We start from the raw sequence: 6,000 nt of genomic DNA on the forward strand, positions 1-6,000 counted from the left end.
TCCGGGGACCCATTTTTACCAACCGGTCAACCTTCGGGACCCAACCCGGCCGACCTTCGGTACCCTACCCGGCCGACCTTCGCGACCCACGCTGGCCGACCTGAGCGAGCCACCATTTTCTCTTTCCTTGTTTGCTGCTGATACAAATGGAGGAAATGGTTTTGGGTCCCTTTGGCTCTCGTACACGCTCCTCCTATGGAACCTGTTGGATGAAGGTGAAGCCTTCTGGTGTTGGAAAGTAAGGAGTCTCCATTTGTCCAAAGTTGTACATTTTTTTCCTGCAAAATTTTATCAAATAAATCTCCCCCGAACTTGTAAAAAAAAATGAATAAAATAAAAAAAAAATTAACTGAATAAAATAAATGAAAAAATGAATAAACCCCCCCCCCCGAACTTGTAAAACAAAAAGCTGCGACCGTTTAAAAAAAAATAGCGGCAGCACTGCGCATGCACACCCGATTGTCAGCGCGCATGCGAATAGTTTTGCGCATGCGCGCCGATGATCGTGCGCGCATGTGCAATGCGGCCAAATTTTGTTTACATGTTTGCAGCCATTTTAAAGGCCGCTTGCAGCTGGTGTTATTAAAAGCCAGCTGCTGTGCGTGGATTTGCCCAATCGGGAGCGCCGCGACCCTCCCGACACCCGACCGCGACCCACCCGCGGGTCGCGCGCCAGGGTTTGAAGAACACTGATGTATCATAAAGTGTAATGAGTAGTGTTTAAAGTTGAAAAGGCTTTAAAGTTGGAAAATTAAGCCATCTTTTCATCACGCTATCTATTATTTTAAAGGGAGGCAGCGCGATTAATCTCAGATTTATATATTATATTTCATATTTGTGGTAGTAATGTTATTAAAATCCTACAAAAGCTGTAATTAAGGAGTTTCAATGATTGATTTTAGCTATTTACTTGTTTACAGAGACATGATTAATGGAATATTGTTTTGATTGCTGGAGATTGGGCCGTCACGTGGTGCAGTGTTTAGCACTGCTACCTATGGCGCGGCAGACCTGGGTTCAATCGGGCCCTAGGTCTCTGTCTGCGTGGAGTTTGCACATTCTCTCCATGTCTGTGTGGGTTTAACCCCCACAACCCAAAGATGTGCAGGGTAGGTGAATTGACCACACTAAATTGCCCCTTAATTGGAAAAAAATAATTGGGTACTCTTAAAAAAAATTGATTGTTGGAGGTTGCCTGGAGAGTAGATAATGTATTAAGGAGTGCATTTAGTCCTGGCTAAGTAGGTCATAGGACATCTAAATGGGTTGGAGATTTTATAATTAATGGGAGGAGCTAGACCTGTTTGTAGTTTGCAGTTTTGCCAAATGCTGTTAGGTTGAGCAGAAGATTCTGAGAAGATGGCAGGATTTTCAGGTTGTTCCTGAAGAGGATCTCTCTCCCCAAAGATCTGCATAGATAAGCACTTATCTGTTTTGCTAACTTTATCTATAAGTGGCATTTAAACTGTATATAGTTGCTTAATTCAAATTAGTGGCAGGTGTAGATAGTTAATGTTTTTCTTTTTATTTAAGAACTATTTAACTGATAAATTACATTTGTTTGATGTTAATGTGGCTAATTCTGTGTCTAAATTAAAGTTTGTTTCAAAATAAAAATAATTATTGGCCAGAGTCGTCACTCCTGAGGTGAAGTATTCTTTTGTCACAATTTTACAAATTGGAAAATTGTTTTAGTTTCTTGTCCAGTATTCTAACAACAGTTGGGATCTGGATTCAGTGTCCTAACAATGCCCAATCCAAGTAACTGTCTGTCTAGGAGATTAGGGCCACGACCTTGGTGGCGATAGTGGATGCCTTACGTCAGTGTTCTTCAAACTCGTGGGCGGGCGGGTGTCGGGAGCTGTCCTTCGTGGCGCTCCCAATCGAGCAAATCCCCGCGTGGCAGACGGCTTTTAATAACGCCAGCTGCAAGCGGCCTTTAAAATGGCCGTGAACATGTAAAAGAAATTTGGCCGCATTGCGCATGCGCGCACTGCACATGCGTGCCGATGATTGGGTGCGCATGTGCAGTGCTTCTGCTATTTTTTTAAACGATTTTTTGATAAAATTTTGCAGGAAAAAAATGCAGAACTTTGGACAGATGGAGACTCCATACTTTCCGACACCGGAAGGCTTCACCTTCATCCAACAGGTTCCATTGGAGCAGCGTGTACGAGATCCAAAGAAACCCCAAACCATTTCCCCCATTTTTATCAGCAGCAAACAAGGTAAGAGAAATGGTGGGTCGCTCAGGTCGGTCGGCGTGGGTCCTGAAGGTTGGACGGTTGGTAAAAATGGGTCCCCGGAAAGAAAGTTTGAAGAACACTGCCTTACGCTGAGTATTCACCATACATGGACTGCCAGAATCCATTGTATCCGACAACGGCACCCCTTTTACAGGGGACTACTTCCAAAATTTTGTTCAAGCAAACGGCATTCGCCAATCCAGGACAGCCCCATACCTCCCTGCGTCCAATGGGTTGGCCGAGAGAGACATACAGACTTTTAAAAATGTAATGAGGAAAGAATCATACAGACTGCTGCTCCATTGGATTGCTAATTTTCTGTTATCCTACAACATGACCTCCCACACCACCATGGGAAGTCACACCTGTCGAGTTGCTGTTGAACCGTTGCCTCAGAACCGGTTTGGATTTGGTATTTCCAAATCTGGCAGCGAGTGTGTAGGCACGTCTGTCCTTCCAGAGAAATGAATGGACTATGCAAAGGGGTGACAAACCATTCCAGGTGGGAGACCTGGGGCTGTATTCTCCCCTACCCGGCGGGGCGGGGGGTCCTGGCGGGATGGAATGGCGTGAACCACCCCGGCGTCTGGCCGCCCCAAAGGTGCGGAATCCTCCGCACCTTTAGGGGCCAAGCCCTCACCTTTAGGTGCTAGGCCCGCGCCGGAGTGGTTGGCGCGCCGCCAGCCGGCGAGAAAGGCCTTTGGCGCCACACCAGCCGGGGCTGAAGGGACTCCGATGGCCGACGGAAGCCCACGCATGCGCGGGAGCGTCAGTGGCTGCTGATGTCATCCCCGCGCATGCGTGGAGGGGGGGGTTACTGCGTCGGCCATCATGGAGGCTGATGCCCGACGCGGAAGGGAATGAGTGCCCCCACAGCAAAGGCCCGCCCGCGGATCGGTGGGCCCTGATCGCGGGCCAGGCCACCATGGTGGCACCCCCCCGGGGCCAGATCGCCGCGTGCCCCCCCCGCCCCCCCAGGATCCTGGAGCCCACCCGTGCCACCTGGTCCCCCTGGTAAATACCTTGTTTAATTCACGGCGGCGGGACTGGCATAACAGCTTCGGGACTTCGGCCCATTGCGGGCCGGAGAATCGCTGGGGCGGGGGGGGGGGGGATGTGTGGGGGGTGTGGGGGGGGGGGGGGGCGGCGACAAGCACGGCGCGATTCCTGCCCCCGCCGAATATCCGGTGCTGGAGAATTTGGCAGCCGGCAGGGGCGGGGTTCACGCCAGCCCCCGGCGATTCTCCGACCCGGCGGGGGGTCGCAGAATCCAGCCCCTGGTCTTAGTTTGAAAATTCGCCGCTGACGCAGTATAGTTAGCTGGGCGGATTGTGTTCTGGTCTGGTCCTGTGTCATATGTGGTTAATGTAAATGGTTTGACTGTCAAAGAACATACTGGTCATTTGAGGTGCCAGGGGGCGGTGACCCCCATTCGAGAACAGGTGGGTCTCTCCGGTGAATGTTCCTGAGCAGAGGGAACTGAGAACTCACGAGTCAACCCAGCCATCTGTGCTGATGGGGGCTGGTGAGAGCGGTTATCCTGCTGAGGTGTTAACACCTCCTAAATATCTGCCGCTGACAACATGACGACCTCGGAGGCTGTTGAGCCAGTGGGAGGATTAGAGAGGTCCGGGAGGACGCAAAGGTCCCTGGACCAAATGACCTTTTGATGAACTCTCCTGTGATGTCTATAATACGGAACCTTTACATGGTTATTGTGTAAAATGTAATAAAGGATGTTAAGTGGGGGAGGGGGGGATATGGTTTTGCACCACTTTTAAGGGGCAGGGTTAATGGCTCATCTGATCAGCTCGAGCCCATTGCACATGAGCTTGCAAACACTGGCCAGTAGCAAGTAAGCGCGCAGCCCTGGGAGCAAGGGTCTGGTCTGTGTGGACCATGGAGCCAGGTAGCTAGCACCTATCATTGTGTTCTGTGCCTGTATATATACCAGTCTTTGCATTTCATAAATAAACCACTTTGTTGCTACTGGAAACCTCCAGTGTCGTCTCGAGCCACCACTGTTTTATTTACCAATCTGTCCCTATCCCATTCCCAAGCTCAAATAATCAACAGAAGGGATTGTAACTGTATGATAATTTTCCTGTCACCACCCGAATAAAGGTCAACACAATGGTGTAGGGTTAAAGCCAAGGTAGGGAGTTAGGAAGAGATGATAGTGTTCCCATCTGGGATTATGCAGCAGAGACCGTGGCTGATAGTAATGAGTAGCTTCATTTACATTTTGACAGTTGGCTGCTTGTTTGAAACTTTGGAAAGAGGCAGCTGGTTGGCTTTATGGCAGGTCAAGAACGTGGGAGTCTGGGGGTCACCTGCCAGAATCAAGGTAAGCTGGGTTGTGGAGGGTATGTGGTGCAGAATCCCAGGGCAGCAATGGGACCTTGCAAAACACTCATATTCTTGACCCCACTAAGGTAAATGGTAATTTTTGAAACCGCACATGACCTCCTCGTCTTCCACACCAACAGACTCCCCCACCCCACAGTAGGTAAGCCAATAAAATGCTGTCAGGGTTCTCTTCGGACATTGAGGCAACCATATATGAGTCTTTGCACATCTATCTTAGTTGTCTGCATACCCTGTTCCAGTAGGATAGACAAGTTAGCCCCCCACCCAACCAAAGAAACAAAGATAATTGTTTAATGTACTGTATTCCTCCATTTAATTTACATTAAAATATAAAGTCTTGCAGAAAATTGCATTTACGAATATGAGTATTCCTTCCTATATACACAGTCAATGAAACATTAACTTAAAGATCTGACTTACCTTAAATAATGCAGTTTTGTTTGTGGAACTTAAATCTTTTGCAGCTGTAACTTCAAATAGATCAACAATGGAATTGTCAAAGCTTTTCAGATGCCTGCATGAGCTAAGTTTGTTATTGATGTTGTGAAAGGTACGGACATAGCAGCTCTGGTTAGGTTTGTAAACGTTGATTTAGTTTTTCACTTTCAATGCTGTAAACATTATATATTAACTCTGATACAGCTGCAATTATATTCATTATCACTGCTTTATTGCATTTATAGATTTTGCACATTTTTCATTGCTTTATTATTTTGTGTACTTTTGCAAATTTGCCCCTCCCATAAAGAACAGTGCTAAAGTCCAAACACTTCTATTTTAACATAAATAAAACAAACTGATGGCTCGTAATTATTTTCCTTTGGTTGAGATTTTGGAAGACAAATGTACTATTATTAATATCTGGCCAATCCTAACACAGTTTAAACAGTTTTAACATTTTATTAATAAACTGTGCTTCTTGCTGTCAAATGTACAGAGCATCTGTGCATGTGTGAGGTTTGCATATGCAGAGATTGGCCCTGATGACATCAAGGGTGTGGTGAATTCATACTGTATTGTAATTCACACTGTCTGGCATTGCATTGTATTATGTCCTTGTGGGCTCTGTATGTGAGCCGTTGCGCGGCTCTGCCCATGGGAGGAGATGAGGAGCTTGTACAGGGCTCCACCCTTGGCTCCGTCCATGGCTCCACCCATGGCCCCTCCCATTACCGGAAGTATAAAGTGCTGCAGCCGTGAGCCTGCCCTCAGATCCTCTGGTCGCAGGCAGGCTCAGTTGTAAGACTATTAAAACCACAGTTTACTTCCAATCGTGTCTCTAGTGAATTGATGGTCACATCAATTTAATAGTCTTAGAAAACTTGAAGAAAACTACTATGGAATCAGCCCTCAAACCTGACCGACTAGAACTCGACCCGCAGGC

At 47.4% G+C, this 6,000-nt stretch overlaps 1 protein-coding gene across 1 annotated transcript in view; it reads right to left on the reverse strand.

Annotated features, from left to right (window-relative positions):
• The window catches only part of LOC119976613 (NACHT, LRR and PYD domains-containing protein 3-like), a 30,770-nt gene extending 25,569 nt beyond the window's left edge, over positions 1 to 5,201 (reverse strand). The window contains exon 1 of the mRNA XM_038817230.1: positions 5,037 to 5,201. The gene's annotated coding sequence lies outside the window, so the exon portion shown is untranslated. The remainder of the gene's footprint in view (positions 1 to 5,036) is intronic.
• Positions 5,202 to 6,000: the final 799 nt, after the last annotated feature.

Source organism: Scyliorhinus canicula, chromosome 13 (genome assembly GCF_902713615.1).
Source record: "Scyliorhinus canicula chromosome 13, sScyCan1.1, whole genome shotgun sequence".
In the NCBI taxonomy this organism is placed as follows: Eukaryota; Metazoa; Chordata; class Chondrichthyes; order Carcharhiniformes; family Scyliorhinidae; genus Scyliorhinus; species Scyliorhinus canicula.